The sequence below is a fragment of the Ovis canadensis genome, chromosome 9 (genome assembly GCF_042477335.2).
Source record: "Ovis canadensis isolate MfBH-ARS-UI-01 breed Bighorn chromosome 9, ARS-UI_OviCan_v2, whole genome shotgun sequence".
Lineage (NCBI taxonomy): Eukaryota > Metazoa > Chordata > Mammalia > Artiodactyla > Bovidae > Ovis > Ovis canadensis.
Window position 1 is genome coordinate 22,946,307 of NC_091253.1, and position 18,911 is coordinate 22,965,217.

Here is an 18,911-nt window from a genome sequence, read left to right on the forward strand (position 1 = left end):
GTAACTCCTATAACAACCAATGTAATTCCTATTAACATCAGCAGATTGAAAACATAACCTAACTGCACCAAAACTCAAATATAATTCCTGGGTATTTTATTCTCTTTGGTGCAATTAAGATTGTTTTCAATCTCTATTTAATGTCAAAGTTTCTTCTACACTGTAACATTGATCTCTTGTAATGCACCTTTAGCTCTGATGTATTACTAATTCTATCTTTCTGAGCAGGTAGCTTTTCTATTGTTTGGCTGTTTCATGATGGGATCCTTCCTTCTACTCTCTGGTGTTTAAAAACTATAAGCATTCTTACTCTGAGTTCTGGAAGGAGTTAGCCAATGCTACTGTGATATGGAGTTCCATTCAGTTCAGTTGCTCAGTCGTGTCCAGTTCAATGAGACACCATGGACTGCAGGATGCCAGGCCTCCCTGTCCATCACCAACTCCTGGAGTTTACTCAAATCCATGACCACTGAGTTGGTGATACCATCCAAACATCTCATTCTCTGTCATCCCCTTTCCCTCCTGCCTTCAATCTTTCCCAGCATAAGGGTCTTTTCAAACGATTCAGTTTTTTGCATCAAGTGGCCAAAGTACTGGAATTTCAGCTTCAGCATCTGTCTTTCTAATGAATATTCAGGACTGATTTCCTTTAGGATGGTCTGGTTGGATCTCCTTGCAGTCCAAAGGACTCTCAGTCTTCTCCAACACCAAAGTTCAAAAGCATCAATTCTTCGGCGCTCACCTTTCTTGACAGTCCAGCTTTCACATCCATACATGACTACTAGAAAAACCATAGCCTTGACTAGACAGACCTTTGTTGGGAAAGTAATACCTCTGCTTTCTAACATGCTATCTAGGTTGGTCATAATTTTCCTTCCAAGGAGTAAGTGTCTTTTAATTTCATGCCTGCAATCATCATCTGCAGTGATTTTGGAGCCCCCAAAATAAAGTCTGACACTGTTTACATTGTTTCCCCATCTATTTCCCATGAAGTGATGGGACTGGATGCCATGATCTTAGTTTTCTGAATGTTGAGCTTTAAGCCAACTTTTTCACTCTCCTCTTTCACTTTTATCAAGAGGCTCTTTAGTTCTTCACTTTCTGCCATAAGGGTGGTGTCATCTGCATATCTGAGGTTACTGATATTTCTCCTGGCAATCTTGTTTCCAGTTTGTGTTTCTTCTAGTCCAGCGTTTCTCATGATGTACTCTGCATGTAAGTTAAGTAAGCAGGGTGACAATATACAGCCTTGACGTACTCCTTTTCCTATTTGGAACCAGTCTGTTGTTCCATGTCTAGATCTAACTGTTGCTTCCTGACGTGCATACAGGTTTCAACAGAGGCAGGTCAGGTGTTCTAGGATTCCCATCTCTTCAAGAATTTCCCACCGTTTATTGTGATCCACACAAAGGCTTTGGCATAGTCAATAAAGCAGAAACATGTTTTTCTGGAACTCTCTTGCTTTTTCGATGATCCAGCAGATGTTGGCAATTTGATCTCTGGTTCCTCTGCCTTTTCTAAATCCAGCTTGAACATCTGGAAGTCCACGGTTCATGTACTGTTGAAGCCTGGCCTAGAGAATTTTGAGCATTACTTTGCTAGTGTGTGCGATGAGGGCAATTATGTCATAGTTTGAACATTTCTTTGGCATTGCCTTTCTTAGGGATTGGAATGAAAACGGACCTTTTCCAGTCCTGTGGCCACTGCTCAGTTTTCCAAATTTGCTGGCATATTGAGTGCATCACTTTCAAGCATCATCATTTAGGATTTGAAATAGCTCAACTGGAATTCCATCACCTCCACTAGCTTTGTTCATAGTGATGCTTCCTAAGGCCCCCCTGACTTCACATTCCAGGATGTCTGGCTCTAGGTGAGTGTGAATGATCACATCATTGTGATTATCTGTGTCGTGAAGATCTTTTCTGTACAGTTCTTCTGTGAATTCTTGCTACCTCTTCTTAATATCTTCTGCTTCTGTTAGGTCCATACCATTTCTGTCCTTTACTGTGCCCATCTCTGTTCCCTTGGTACTTCTAATTTTCTTGAAGAGATCTCTAGTCTTTCCCATTCTGTTATTTTCCTCTATTTCTTTGCATTGATCACTGAGGAAGGGTTTCTTGTCTCTCCTTGCTATTCTTTGGAACACTACTTTCAAATGGGTGTATCTTTCCTTTTCTCCTTTGCTTTTCGCTTTTCTTTTTTTCACAGTTATTTGTAAGGCCTCCTCAGACAGCCATTTTGCTTTTTTGCATCTCTTTTTCTCAGGGATGGTCTTAATCCCTGTCTCCTGTACAATGCCACAAACCTCCATCCATAGTTCATCAGGTACTCTATCTAAATCTATTTCTCACTTCCACTGTATAATCAAAGGACTTGATTTAGGTCATACCTGAATGGTGATATGGAGTAGAGGTTTGTTATTTTGTTTCTTTTGTTACTCATGGTAACTTCCTGATTGGAGTCAAATTTACAAGGTGGTTCTAATCTCTTGAGATAAAAATTTGGAATCCTTGAATTTTTGTATATATTCATGTATCTGTTTATCGAAGCTGTGCTTAGGACTGAAAATTCACTGTATGTTTTGGCTGCTGTTACAGGAATTCCAGATATATCAGAAAACAGTGATAAATTCCTGCCCTCATGGAGTTTATATTCTACTTAATGTTGTGTATAATATCAGTAAAAGTCATCTCCTGGGCTGCTATGGACTGCAGCTGACATACATTTCTGCTCAACATCAGTTAATTCACTTGTAAGCAAATAATTTGAGCCTGAAATCAAGTATAAAATGGGCAGAGAAGAATCTTCATAGCCTCACTAGCAAGGCTCTTGGCAAAGATAATCTGGATGCTAAAATTTCTAGCTTGAACAGTGAAGTTCTGATACTTGACGAACAAATCATTCACATGAAGACAAGATTTTGCCTGCTATGGTAAAAAAAAAAAAAAAATTGTCCAGTTATTGAATATGCCAGTTGGAAAGGGAGATTTGATCTGCAGAGTAAATAAGACTATTACACAGCCAGACAAAAGTTATTTTTAAATCAGCTGATAAAACAAAGGGCATCATTTGAACATGTACAATTATCACATGAAACTGAACTGAGAAATCATTAGCACATGAATTGTCTGCTTGAAATCTTGGTTCAAGTACTTAGTCAAAGTAATTTGATGCCCCAGCAGTGACTGAAAATGCTAACAGACCCATCAGTATCTCAGCAGATAAATCCTAGGAATACCTTTGATACCAAGGATTATTCTACTCACAGGCTTTATTGACTTTTAGAAGGAGAAAATAGGAAAAAAGAATTATTACCCATGCAAATCTAGAGACGTGGCCGAGACACTAAAACAGGATGTTTCTTTGGTACAACAGCAGTTGGCAGAATCTCCTCAGGAATATTCTTTCTTTCTGTCCAAACTAAATAATGATGTGGACATGCTCTGTGATGCTTTGTATCAAGGAGGAAATCAGCCTTTGCTTAGTGATCAGACACTTGAGTTGTTTACAACTTTTGGCTGTTGGGTACAATACTGCTGTCAACATTGTTGTACAAGTATTCAAGCCCCTGTTTTCATTCCTTTTGGATATATACCTGTGGATGCTGGAACAGAGTTAATAGAGCAGTTTCACTAGGTTGAATTTAACTAAACAACCTAATTCATCTTCTTATTGATATTCTTGCTGATGTGAAGACTAAAAGAAAAATTTGGGTATCTAGTAAACTGCATCAAGTGGAAAGATAATTATATGTATATTTTTTAAAAGATGAAGATTAAAGAATCTTCATCAAGAATTGAGAAAACCAAAGATTAAAGCTATTGGTTCTGCAGACTGAAATTTGCCAAAAATGAAATCTTCACTGCCTGTGCTACATTTTAATGTTTTAAATATTTGGAGAAGAACATAGCTAATAATGGAAAAGAAAATGGCAACCTACTCCAGTATTCTTGCCTGGGAAATTACATGGACAGAGGAGGCTGGTGGGCTACAATCCATGGGGGTCACAAAGAGTCAGACACGACTGAGCAACTGAACAACAAAATATCTATTAATAACATGCCCCAAACAATCTACAGATTCAATGCAGTCCCTAACAAAATTCCAATGGCTCTTTCACAGAAATAGAATAGGCAATCCTAAATTTGTATAGAACTACAAAAGACCTTGAAAAGCCAAAGCAATCTTAAGAAGAACAAAGCTGGAGACATCATACTTCCTGTTTTCAAGCTATACCATTTTCAAAATATATCATATATACCATATAATCATACCATAAAACAATCAAAACAAGCACACTGATCAACAGAACAGAACTGAGAACCCAGAAACAAATTCACGCATACACTGTCATTAATTTATGACAACAGAGCCAAGAATACACAAAGCACTAGTCTCTTCAATAAATGGTGTTGGGAAAACTGAATAGCTCATGTAAAGGATGAAACTAGACCACTATCTTATATCACACACAAAAATCACCACAAAATGAGTTAAAGACATGAATATAAGACACGAAACCATACAACCTCCTGGAAGAAAACATAAGAGAAAAAGCTCCCTGATATTGGTCTTGGCAGTAATTTTTTGGATTTAACACCAAAAGCAAAAGCAACAAAAGCAAAAATAAATAAGCGTGACTACATCAAACTAAAAAGCTTCTGCACAACAAAGGAAACCATCAATAAAATGAAAAGGCAACCTATAGAACTGGAGCAAATACTTGCATATCCTATAGCTGATAAGAGGTTAATATCAAAAATATATGAAGAATTCATTCAACTCAACAGCAAGAAAATAATCCAATTAAAAAATGAATGAAGCACTAGATAGATATTTTACCAAAGGAGACATACAAATAAATGGCCAATAAATACATGAAAAGGTGCCAACAATCCCTAATCATCTGCTGCTACTGCTGCTAAGTCACCTCAGTCGTGTCCGACTCTGTGCGACCCCACAGACGGCAGCCCACCAGGCTCCCCCGTCCCTGGGATTCTCCAGGCAAGAACACTGGAGTGGGTTGCCATTTCCTTCTCCAATGCATGAAAGTGAAAAGTGAAAGTGAAGTCGCTCAGTCATGTTCGACCCTCAGCGACCCCATAGACTGCAGCCCACCAGGCTCCTCCATCCATGGGATTTTCCAGGCAAGAGTACTGGAGTGGGGTGTCTGAGAAATGCAAATAAAAACCACAATGAAATATCACCTCATACGTCAGAAAGGTTATCTTCAAGAAAAACAAGAGAAATATAAGTGTTGTCAAGGATGTGGAGAAAAACTACATTTGTACTGTTGGCAGGAATGTAAACTGTACAATCGCTATGGAAGTTACCCAAAATACTAAAAATAGAAATACCATGTTGTTGTTTTAGTCACTAAGGCCTGCCTGACTCTGGCAACCCCATGGACTCTGGGCTTGCCAGGCTCCTTTGTCCGTGGGATTTTCCAGGCAAGAATATTGAAGTGGATTGCATTTCCTTCTCCAGAGGATCTTCCCAATTCAGGGATAGAATCCACAGCCTCTGCCACAACTCCTGCATTGCAGGCAGATTCTTTACCGCTGAGCCGGTAAAGAATCCACCTGACAAGGCAGGAGACGTGGGTTCTATCCCTGGATTGGGAAGATATCCTAGAGGAGGAAATGACAACCCACTCCAGTATACTTGCCGGGATAATCCCATGAACAGAGGAGCCTGGCAAGCTAGAGTCCTTAGGGTCGCAAAGAGTGGGACGTGATTGAACATGCGTTTAGAACTACCATATGATGAAGCAATTTCACTCCTGGGTATATATCCAAAGGGGATGAAAACAAGATACTGGAGAGATATCTGCACTCCCACATCCATTGCAGCATTAGTTACAACAGCCAAGATACAAACAACCTCATCTAACAAAGGCTGACTAGGTAAAGATGTGGAATATATACTCTGCAGAATATTATGAGAAAGAAGAAATCCTGTCATTAGGGATGACACGAATGGACCCTGAAGTCACTGCGCTAAGTGAAATAAGCCAGCAAAGAAAACACAAATACTACACAGCTATCACTTACATGTGGAATCTAAAAAAAGGTCAAACTTAGACAAAAAAAGTAAAAAGGTAGTTTCCCAGGGGAAATAATGAGACTAAGATTGGTAAAAGGGTACAAACTTTCAGCTGTAAAATGTTAACGCCTAAGGAGCTTAAAAAATGAATATTTTACATATTTAGCCTCAAGCAACTATATAGCATAAAACATATCTCATTCCATTCTACAATATAGGTTTGAGTCAGTAAATACTTTGTTATCTTCAATAGCCCCTCTGGGCTCCTGTGAGCAGTAATGGACTGCGAGATCCTTCACCAAGTTCATTTTAGTTAAAATTCTAATTCTAGAACCCTTTCTAAGGAAAATCAAGTAAATAGAAGTCCTTAGAGAAAAACTACTAAAGTTTATTTCTGCCACGTTACAACATTTATAAGACAACTTCATCCATAAGCATGTACAATCTTACATTTATTTCACACATTTCTAGTAATCTGTTTCCTGGACTCTCAAATTAGATGGACAGAATACACCACATGTCTGAGAAAGATATACCATGAGGTCCAAAGACATCATATAAAAAAAAGAAGTAAACCATTAAAAAAATTTTTCCAGGTGTACTTGTCTCAGATTCAATTAATGTAGGAACTGAAAGCCCCACCTACTAACACAATGCCTCAGGATGACACTAATAACGAGTGATGGTGTGCTCAGCCACTAAGCTGTGTCTGACTCTTTTGTGACCCAATGAACTGCTTCCCACCAGTCTCCTCTGTCCATGGGATTTCACAGGCAAGAATACTGGTGTGGGTTTCCATTTCTTTCTCCAGAGGATCTTCCCAAGCCGGGGATCAAACTTCATGGGCAGGTGGATTCTTTACCACTTGAGCCACCTGGGAAGCCCTCAATAATGAATTATATAATAATTTATTTCCTAGGATAATGCAATCAACAATTAAATTATGCTCATTATATTGTCTTTTAGAAAGGAAGAGCTATCTAATTATTTTAGAAAATGACCCATCCAAAGTAGTCAAAATAAAAAATGGCTTTAAAACTATCTGCTCCTTTGGAAATTTTTTTCATGCAATAACTATTTCCCTAAAATATCATATGAATATTTCCATATTAAAGACAACATTTCTTCCCATTAGTCAGTCATTTGTTTGACAATTTTCCTGCGACTTGTTTGTATCAAACTTGATTATCATTTGCTATAACTAATTCCACCAAATACCATCAACAGATGCACAAAACCATAAAGGCTATTTGAGGAACTAAATATTTCCAAACTGCAAAGTTATACCCCTACAAATTACTTGCTAATAACTCAAATATTTAGGATGGAGAGCTTTGGCTGCCACCACCTTAACCCAGCAACAAAACTTAACATCAAAACTAAACAGTGTAAAACTTCTACTGTGATGTAATATTAACTACCTAGTTTCATCCATGAGTCTTGCCAAATTACATTTAACCTGAATCTCACCAAGTTTATTTAAAACCTAACTTACAATTTACAGGAAATTGAAGAAATAGAGGAACAAGCCAACTGACATTACACACACACACACACACACACACACACACACAGAGGAAATTGAAGAAACAGAGGAACAAGCCAACTGACATTACACACACACACACACACACACACACACACACACACACAGAGGAAACTGAAGAAATAGAGGAACAAGCCAACTGACATTACTTACACACACACACACACACACACACACACACTCCAAAACTTGGCATAATCCTTATAGACATTTTTGGTCTTATCTCTTCAAAGTCAGTATCACTGGAAAAGTGTGTGGGAGGCCTCAGATATGAAACTAAAGACTAGGACCTTGACTGCAAATCAAGTGAAAATGGAATTTGGGGACAAATGGCAAATTTGAATATGGATATGTATGAGATTTTTGGAAACTATTTTTTTAGTGTAGACACTGCTATGCAGAAATCCTTTTTCTGGAAATGTATGGTGAAGTTAAACTAACTGGGCAGAAGAACTGGATAAATAAGTAAACTGATAAATGGATGCAGAAAATACAGCAAAACATGAAGAGGTGAATCTTGGTGATGGGGAAATGTGTGTATATTCTACTATTCTTTGCTTCAGTATGTCTTTAGTTTTCAAACTACAAAGTTTCAGGACAAAAAAAGGCCAAGATGAAAGTATGTCCTTAATTAGATATCTAAACAGCATTTAAGTGATTTATAGTCCATCTTTTTTCAAAACAGATTTAAAATGGCTTTTAAAAAGATATACAATATAAGGTAATATCTTTAAGAAAAAACGGTAAGAAAAATTAAGCAAAAGAAAAATACATGTAAGACACCAAGGTGAGGTCAAGGATTATATCAATAAACTAAATGAGCTACAAATATTGACATTTTACTAGGATTTCCTCGATTCTTAATGAAGTTTAAAGTTTGTCAGACAAACAAAACACTTAACATTTGGTAAAACACTTCAGGGGAAAGGTATGAAGAAATAGTCATTATATATTCAAACAGTACTGCCTCTAAATAAAATGCTTTACCATTTCTTTCAACAGACACCTGTATAACAGCTTTCATTAGACTTAAGTATACATTTGCCAGTGGTGTCCTAAGAAGACCTAAAGGTGTACATACAAAATCAATCTATGTCCAAAGAGAAAATATCACTATGTATATTGTGAGCTAAAAACTAAACTAAAAAGAAATTAAACTTTACCAAAATTAAATCAAACTGACATGATACCTCGATAGCTTCATGAGAGAAAAGAATTTCATAAAATGAAAAAAGTTGACACCTTTAATCTCATTTGTTTGCCTTCAGCATTCTGCAATACTTAAGGATGTTATCAATGTGGCTCTTTTTACATATATTTTTAAAAACTTTTAAACAGACTGCTTGCAATAATTTTAATGAAATGGGAAATGACTATTAAAATTTTTGCAGTGTCCAACTCTTCACAAACCCATGGCCTGTAGCCCACCAGGCTCCTCTATCTATGGAATCCTCTAGGCAAAAATACTGCAGTGGGTTGCTATTCCCTTCTCCAGGGGATCTTCCTAACCCAGCGACCAAACCCAGGTCTCCTGCATTGCAGGTGGATTCTTTAGCAGCTGAGCCACCAAGAGACCCATATGGAAACACTAAAGAACCCAAACAGCAAAAATAATCTTGAGAAAGAAAAATGGAGCTGTAGGAATCAACTCTCCTGACTTTACACTATATGACAAAGCTACAGTCATCAAGACAGTATGGTACTGGCACAAAAACAGAAATACAGAAGAATGGAACAAGACAGAAAGCCCAGAGATAAACCCACACACCGATGTGCACCTTGTCTTTGAGAAAGGAGGCAAGAATATACAATGAAGAAAAGAAAACCTCTTCAATAAGAACTGCGGGAAAACTAGACAGCTACATGTAAAAAAATGAAGAGAACACTTCCTAACACCATAAACAAAAATAAACTCAAAATAGATTAAAGAATTAAACATAAGACCACAAACTATACAGCTCTTAGAGGAAATCATGGGCAGTACACTCTTTGACATCAACCACAGCAAGACCCTTTGTGACCCACTTCCTAGAGAAATGGAGAAAAAAAAAATTCAACATAACCTAATAAACATAGACATTTTTCACAGCAAAGGAAACAATACACAAGACAACACTCAGAATGGGAGAAAATAATTGCAAAGGAAGCAACTGACAAAGGATTACTTTCCAAAATATATAAGCAGCTCATACAGCTTAGTATCAGTAAAACAAACAGCCCAATCAAAAAATGGGCAGAAGACTTAGACATTTCTCCAAAGACATAGAGATGGCCAATAAACACATGAAAAGATGCTCAATATCACTATTAGAGAAATGCAAATCAACATCAGTCAGAATGGCAATCGTCAAAAATCTACAAACAATAAATGCTGGAGAGGATAAGGAGAAAAGGGAACCTTCTTGCACTGTTGGTGTGAACATAAATTGATACAGCCATTACAGAAAACAGTATAGAAATTTCTTAAAAAACTAGAACTTAATCTACCATATGACCCAGAAATCCCAATACTGGGCATATACCCTAAGAAAACCACAAATCTAAAAGACACGTGTACCCCTAAATTCACTGCGGCCCTATTTACAATAGCCAGGACATGGAAGCAACCTAGGTATCCAGTGATTGAGTCGGTGGTACTGAGATGAATGAAACAGAGCCTGTTATACACAGTGAACTAAATCAGAAAGAGGAAAATAAATATCATATATTAACACATATACATGGAATCTAGAAAAATGGTACTGCTGAACGTATGCATGCATGGAAGGAATGGAAATACAGACGTGAAGCCCGGACATGTGGGGACAGCAGAGGAGGGGAGAGTGAACTGAAAGGAGAAAGCAGCACTGACACTGTACACGACCATGTGTAACACAGACAGCTGGTGGCAGCTGCTATGCAACATGAGGAGTCCAGCCGGATGCTGTGAAGACCTAGAGGGTTAGGATGAGGGGAGAGGAGGCTCAAGGCAAAGGGGCTGATCAGTGTTGCTATATGTCAGAAACCAATACAGCACTGTAAAGCAATTTTCCGCATTTAAAAAATAAATTTAAAATAAATAAAACTGTGCTCATTTCCATGCTCAAAACCCTTCAAGCTAGGTTTCAGCAGTATGTGAGCCGAGAAACTCCAGACATGCAAGGTGGGTTTCCAAAGAGGCAAAGGACCCAGAGATCAAATTGCCAACATCCATTGGATCATGGAGAAATCAAAGAAGTTCCAGAAAAAAACATCTACTTCTGCTCCACTGACTACACTAAAGCCTCTGACCATGTGGATCACAACAAACTGTGGAAAATTCTTAAAAGTGATGGGAGTACCAGACCATCTGACCTGAGAAATGTGTACGCAAGTCAAGAAACAACAGTTAGAACTGGACATGGAACAACAGCCCGGTTCACAACTGAGTAAGGAGTACAACAAGGTTCCTGCTTATTTAATTTATATGCAGAGTACATCATGTGAAATGCCAGGCTGGATGAATCACAAGTTGGAACCAAGATTGCCAGAAGAAATATCAACAACCTCAGATATACAGATGACACCACTCTAATGGCAGAAAGTGAAGAGGAACTAAAGAGCCTCTTGATGAGAGTGAAAAGAGAAGAGTGAAAAAGCGGGCTTAAAATTCAACATTCAAAAAACGAAGATCATGGCATCTGGTTCCATCACTTTGGCAAATAGATGGGGAAAACGCAGAAGCAATGACAGATTTTATCTTCTTGGGCTCCAAAATCACTCTAGGTAGTGACTACAGGAATGAAATAAAAGATGCTTGCTCCTCAGAAGGAAAGCTATGACAACCCTAGATACCATATTAAAAAGTAGAGGCATACTTTGCCAACAAAAGTCTGTATAATCAAGGCTATGGTTTCTCCAGCAGTCATATATGGATGTGAGTGTTTGTCCATAAAGACTGAGTGCTGAAGAACTGATGCTTTCAAATTGTGATGCTGGACAAGAGTCTTGAGAGTCCCCTGGATGGCAAAGAGATCAAACCAGTCAATCCTAAAGAAAATCAACCCTGAATATTCATTGGAAGGACAGCTGCTGAAGCTGAAGCTCCAATACTTGGCCACTTGATGAGAAGAGCTGGCTGACTCACTGGAAAAGATCCTGATGCCAAGAAAGACTGAAGGCGGAAGGAGAAGGCGGGGGCAGAGGATTCGATGGCTGGATGGCATCACTGGCTCAATGGACATGAATCTGAGCAAACTCTGGGAGATAGTGGAGGACAGAGGAGTCTGGCATGCTGCAGTTCATGGGGTCGCAAGAGTCTGACACAACTGAGTGACTGAACAACAAAGTAGGACAAGTATATAAACACACGTATAAGGGTGAATGAGCACTTTAAAATGCTTTACTGATAAACATTTACAGTCAGAAGGTCTGGATATCGTCCCTTAATGAAATGAAGCTTCCGGTACAGAAGCAACAATTCTGACACCCACCCCCTCTTCAGGGTGCAACAATACAAGAATCATTCTCCGGCTAAAACTTTTTGTATGATGGTTTATCAACAAAGACTTAAACTTCACAAACTAAGTGTGTTAGTCACTCAGTTGTGTCTGACTCCTTGCAATCCCATGGACTGTAGCCCACCAGGCTCCTCTGTCCATGGGATTCTCCAGGCAAGAACACTGGAGTGGTTTGCCATGTCCTTCCCCAGGGGATCTTCCTGACCCAAGGAGTCTCCACATTGCAGGCAAATGCTAAACCATCTGAGCTACCTGGAAAGTCGTTTTACAAACTAAGACCCATGTTCTATTAGTTAGGAGTGAAAAACATACACTCACCCTAGAAAAATCTTTGAAGAGTATAGCAGGTTCAGTTCTGAAAACAGGTCAAGTATTTAAACCCAGGTAGATCTGTGAGCTGGCACAGACCTATCATTAAAAACAGGTCCTGATCTCAGCGCCTGAACAGAGTGAACTAAAGATACTGTGCCTGAGCCCGCTGGCTAGCAGCTGGTCACAGTCCATTCAGCCTTCCTTCCTCATTCATGAATTCCTGTTATTTCACATGGTCATCCAAATTAAGACTACAGCTTTCAATTTACCCTACTATCAGATCTGGCCACTGTCCAAGTACATGCAATTCTCAGGATGTGATCGTAAAGGAAGGGGGCATGCCAACCTGACAGCTGGAAGAGCCATCACAAGCTATGAAGTGACTCTAGAGCCCAGGATCACACCTGATAGTGCAAGGAAGAGGGAACTGAAGTCCCTGACACTGTGGAGCCCCATCAGCTCTAGGCTACTTTCTTCTGAGCTATTTCATGAAAAAGTAAATTTTTTTTTTTCAAGATGCACTTATCTAACACAGGTGGTGGTGGTGTTTAACTCTATGCCAGTAAGCCAGACAGAGGGAGGGTCAGCATGCCATGCAGAAGAGTCACTGGGGAGTGCTCTTGAGACAGATGTCTGCAGAAGGGAAGGGAGGAAGCAGAGATGGAGCGAAGGAAAAGCTGGGATGTGGTATAGCAGGAACAAAGGCCTCGGCCAGCCTTGGGGGGAGCTCAGAAGCTGAGGGGATCTTCCTGAGCTCAGGCATCACTGCCTGAGGTGAGTCATCAGGAGTTGTGATGATGGCACCAGCTTTCGTACCCCCACAGCACCCAGTCACTGGATGCAGACTGCCCTGGGAAGAGTGGGTGACTCAGGGTGAAGCAACTCCATCACAAAGGCAATACTGAAGTGGGTTCTCTGCTGGCAGCATTCCTTGATTACCACTGTTACTTAGAAGTTTCCGTCACTCCCAGCTGAACCTAAACCAAGGCCAAAAAGCCAAAACTTTTTCATCAAGATGACCCAGTGAGTTACAATCCACGAGAGTCAAATCTATGACAGCAACAGACCAGGAAAAGAACAGAAAGCCTTGAACAGATAAAGCACTTCTAGGGTCAGCCAGGAGACCGAGGATGCCTAGATCTATGATATGGAAAAATCCAGGTAACCAGATTTTCCTAATTTTTTAATAGCCACTTTCACTTTTCACTTTCATGCATTGGAGAAGGAAATGGCAACCCACTCCAGTATTCTTGCCTGGAGAATCTCAGGGACAGGGAAGCCTGGTGGGCTGCTGTCTATGGGGTCGCGCAGAGTCGGACACGACTGAAGCGACGTAGCAGCAGCAGCAGCCACTGCCACAGAATTACAAAATTCAACTCCCCTGGCTGGCAGGTACACTCATCTCCAGGACAAGGAGGGCAGGCCAGGGGCAGGGCCCTAAAACATGCTAATCTCTCTCTTTGACCAATGAAAGTCAGTCAAACAGTCCTGTCAAGATCTCATAAGAAGAACTGCAGGCACAGCTCTTTTATCAGAATTCCTTTTTCACTAGCAAAAGATAGCAAAGTAAAGAGTTTAGAGATTTCATAATTCAATTTTCTCCGTGATGGGAAAAAAAATTAGAATAAAAGTATCAGAGTAATTAGATAAAGGAACAGAAAATCAAAATCAAGATGAAGAAAGCAAGGATCTTTAGGTTTCTTTATATCCAAATTATTTTCAAACTACGAAGCAGAATAATTCACCACTTTAAACATAAACAAGCTGTTTATAAGCCATTCATGTTGATTAATAAGTAAGCTAAGTACCAACTTTCACTCATCTAGCATGGAACAATATTTGATAATTACAAATATATTCTATCTTTTGGTACCACATTAAACAATTATCAAATTAAGAACCCTAGTCTATCAAACTGCAAAATCATAGACTACTAGCCTTTCTGCCCAAAGAATACTACCCATTACCCACACACAGTGCCATAAAACTTTTTTATTCCACTATGTTAATATGTACCAACATAATTACTTGCAAAATCACCTACAAAAGAAAAAATTTAATAATGCAAATAACTGTGGAACTGTTAAGGAGTTAATGATCTTGTTTAAATTAGCTACATCCTTATGGCAGCTGGAAGCACGGTGCTGACAAATTTGTAAACAGAGCAGCAACTGAGATGCAGACATAGAGGACAGACTTACGGACAAGGGTGGGGAACAGCAGGGAGAGGGTGAGATGAATGGAGGGCAGCATGGACGCACATATGCTAACATATGTACACAGACAGCCAATGGGAGTTTGCTGCAGGATTCAGGCAGCTCACACTGGGGCTCTGTAACAACCTAGCGAGGTGGGAACAGGTAGGAGGTGGGAGGCAGATTTAAGAAGGAGGGGACATATGTGCAGCTACGGTTAATTCATGTTGATGTGTGACAGAAATCAAAACAATAGTCAATCAATTAAAAATAAATATTTAAAAAAGGGAAAAAATTAGCTACATACAAATGTGATATGCTTACATGCTTTAATTCTGAGCTATGACCCATATAAGGTATAAAAACTAATTTTCATTATAGATAGAATAAGCAACTAATTCTGGAGGGAAAAGAAAACATCCTGCAAATAAAGAATGAGGCTGAAAGGAATTCAGCTGAGAATAAAGAAGAGGTAGCGAGGTAAGAGAATTCAGAAAATAAAAGATGGTCAACAAGAAGCATAACACATTATTTTCAAAATACTGTAGGATAAAGGATTTAAAAACACCTCTCTTTCATACCTCTGCACAAAACTAGGACTCACAGGTCAGGCTCACTGCATTAGTACTCTAAAACAACAGAGTTACGGACTTAAAAAACTTATGAAAAGCCAATCTGAAAATATGTCCATTCTAAACCTTGTTAAAGAGAAACTTCAAATTTATGTATCTTCAAAACTGACTCATGTCTGTTATGTTCTTCTTGTATTTTAAATACAATTTAAGATATCTTTAAAATCTGACAAGTATTCCCTTCAAAATACTGTACCAGCCATATTTTATTAATTCTACATCTTTAAATAATAACAACAAAAAATTTCCAGACTGTGACAAAAGTGATAAAATTATTAAACTATTTTTACTCTGGCAAGAGAAAAAAATACCTTGCCTTTCTGACTTAAAATACAAGTGATTGTTTTCTCTTTTTGTACACCACCACCAGGAGGTAGTTAGTTCAATAATCACAGACTGAAATCAAATTTTAGACTACATTCCCAAACCAGTGGTCTTACAATGAGATTTCTCAGCTGTACCTTTTCTCCTGTTAAAGAAAGCATAAAACTATTTAAATTACCACACTGCAATCAAATAATTCTCAGACATCATTTTAAGTTAAAATATCTAAACAGAAATTAATGTTCACTCCCTTTACCTACCCCAGGCTGCTATCCACTCAAAGGGGCATCAATCACACTGTATTCTCTGACTGGTACTCACTGGAGTTGTACAAGCCAACCAGTAAATTGCTCTCATCCTAATCTTGAACTCTAGTTACAGGAAAACAGCTTTACCACGCAAAAGGAGTAAAATTGTGTTTAGAATAATGTCATCATTTTAGATTCCTTGATTTCAGTAAACTTCTAAATAATCATACCCTAACAATTTACCTCTTTGCTATGTAAATATAAACTGAGTAATCAATTATCATTCAAGATGACCTAGAGACATAGACAAAAGTTTATGATAAAAGATTCAAAATTAAGGAAAAACAGTATTTTAGGGAAGAAAAGATCACAAAGGACAGTACCAAAGACAGTAGCTCCAGTCCAGAAATCTTTTCAGAACATTCTCAACTAAGGCAAACAGAATAAGAATGAAAAAGTACAAGTGGCAGAAGTACAAAGTACAGGGCTAAAGCAATTCCAACAGAATCCAGGCAATGCTCATGGTGACAATGGCCACAAAGAATTCTGTAATCCTGCCTGACTGGAAGAAAACTCCAAGAATAATATATATACTGGAACTAAAGGGTTTAGAAGACTATGAATTTTACTCAACAAGTTGCCAGTTTAACCACGGGCTATAAAATGATCTTCACTTAGGTCTGAAATTAGGCTTCTCCTATTTACATGTTAGAGAATCCAAAATCATTTTCTGAGAAAAATCTTGACTCTGTCCTCCTCTCCACAGGAGGGCAGAGCAGCCTCCTACTATTCACAAAGATGTCACTGCCAGTGCCTTTAAAATTTCATATCCCATCACAGCCCAGTTTATTTATAAATAAAGCTTTTCTATGCACTTAGCTGGCAAAAAAGAAGGGGAAAGGTGAGAGATAATTGCATTGCCAACAGTTCTCAGACAGAGAAGATGAGTTATCAATATACTCAGAAATCTGACATTGAAAATGATATCCAAGATGAGTTGTCTGAAAAATAACCTAATATCGAACCTAGGACTACGTCAGACCATTCCATTAGTCCCTGTAATTCTACTGGGATACACATTGAGGGATACCACAAGAAAAGGTCCTATGTTCATTGAAAATATGTTAAGGATATTCTTTTATTGTATCACATCACAATCAAACTGTGAATGAAATATCTAATTTTAATATCAGAAATAGCTTCCCTTTCCCTGGGCACTGGATTTGTTTCTACCTACACTGTTCTCCTCTTCAACAACTTTGAAAAATCTGAGAACCAAAGTGCCCCACCTGCAGACAGTACTTTATTTCCTACTTTAATCTCTGGTCCCACGACGGAGCCCTACTTCTCTCCCTTCTTTGTACTCTTTTTCTTTTTTTCTTTTTCCAGTTAAAAAATGTACTTAATATCTACTACCACCTCCTCTGATCTTTTAACAGACCTTAAAAAACAAAAAAAGAAAACATCTTCTAATTTTTCTAGTCTTAATCTTAAGAGCACTCATGTACTTGAAGGCAGGAAGAAAATCTATTCCAGTTCAAGTAATGTGACTTATTATAAATTTTGGAAATTACTTAACTACCTCAAAATCTGTTTATTCAGCTATAAAATGGGATTATTTCTACTTATCTATAGCAAAGAGATAACATTGGCAAAGTACTTCTATACGGTATCTGGCATATTAACATCCACATGGTATTAACTATTTTATCAACTTCCTTTATATCTGATCCCTGAGAGAAAAGACCTGGGGACCATATAAGCTGACTCTGCCTACAAACTGCCTATGAAATGACATTCCCCAAAATCCTGAGATTAAAACTAGTTTCAGGACAACACATATAAACTAATTATAAAAGCTGAAAGAATATCATGTTCTGAATTAACTTTATTATGCCACAGTACTCAGATATTTAGTGAAGTGCCAGCCTAAATGTGACTGTGAAGGTATTTTCACGAGATTTAAAACAACAGAGTTTGAGTGAAGCAGATTATTGTACATACGTGGGTTCAGTTCAGTTGCTCAGTCGTGTCCGACTCTTTCCGACCCCATGAACCGCAGCACGCCACACCTCCCAGTCCATCACCAACAGCCAGTTTACTCAAATCCATATATACAGAGTCAGCGATGCCATCCAACCATCTCATTCTCTGTCGTCCCCTTCTCCACCTGCCCTCAATCTTTCCCAGCAGCAGGGTCTTTTCAAATGAATCAGTTCTTCGCATCAGGTGGCTGAAGTATTGGGAGGTTCAGCTTCAGCATCAGCCCTTCCAATGAATATTCAGGACTCATTTCCTTTAGGATGTACTAGATGGATCTCCTTGCTGTCCAAGGGACTCTCAAGAGTCTTCTCCAACACCACAGTTCAAAAGCATCAATTCTTTGGTGCTCAGCTTTCTTCCCAGTCCAACACTCATATTCATACATGACCACTGGAAAAACCATAGCTTTGACTACACAGACCTTTGATGGCAAAGTAATGTCTCTGCTTTTTAATATGCTGTCTAGGTTGGTCATAGTTTTTCTTCCAAGCAAGTGTCCTTTAATTTCATGTCTGCAGTCACCATCTGCAGTGATTTTGGAGCTTAAAAATATAAAATCTCTCACCATTTCCACATCTATTTGCCATGAAGTGATGGGACCGGATGCCATGATCTTACTTTTCTGAATGCTGAACTTTAAGCCAACTTTTTCACTCGCCTCTTTCACTTTCATTAAGAGGCTCTTTAGTTCTTCTTCACTTTCTGACATGAGTGTAGTGTCATCTGCACATATGAAATTATTGATATTTCTCTCGGCAATCTTGATTCCAGCTTGTGCTTCATCTAGCCCGGCATTTCTCATGATGTACTCTGCATGTAAGTTAAATAAGCAGGGTGACAATATATAGCCTTGATGTATTCCTTTCTTGATTTGGAACCAGTCTGTTGTTCCATGTCCAGTTCTAACTGTTGCTTCTTGACCTGAATACAGATTTCTCAGGAGGCAGGTCAGGTGGTCTGGTATTCCCATCTCTTTTAAGCATTTTCCACAGTTGACTGTGATCCACACAGTCAAAGGCTTTGTCAGTCAATAAAGTAGAAGTTTTTCTGGAACTCTCTTGCTTTTTCAACGATCCAACGGATGTTGG

The 18,911-nt window shown here is 38.7% G+C and overlaps 1 protein-coding gene and 1 pseudogene across 6 annotated transcripts in view; one reads left to right on the top strand and one right to left on the bottom strand.

Moving 5' to 3' along the window:
- The window catches only part of PHF3 (PHD finger protein 3), a 90,816-nt gene that overhangs the window by 46,693 nt on the left and 25,212 nt on the right, over positions 1-18,911 (bottom strand). The gene's annotated exons all lie outside the window — the stretch shown is intronic.
- Positions 2,577-3,636, top strand: LOC138446244 (HAUS augmin-like complex subunit 3 pseudogene; annotated as a pseudogene).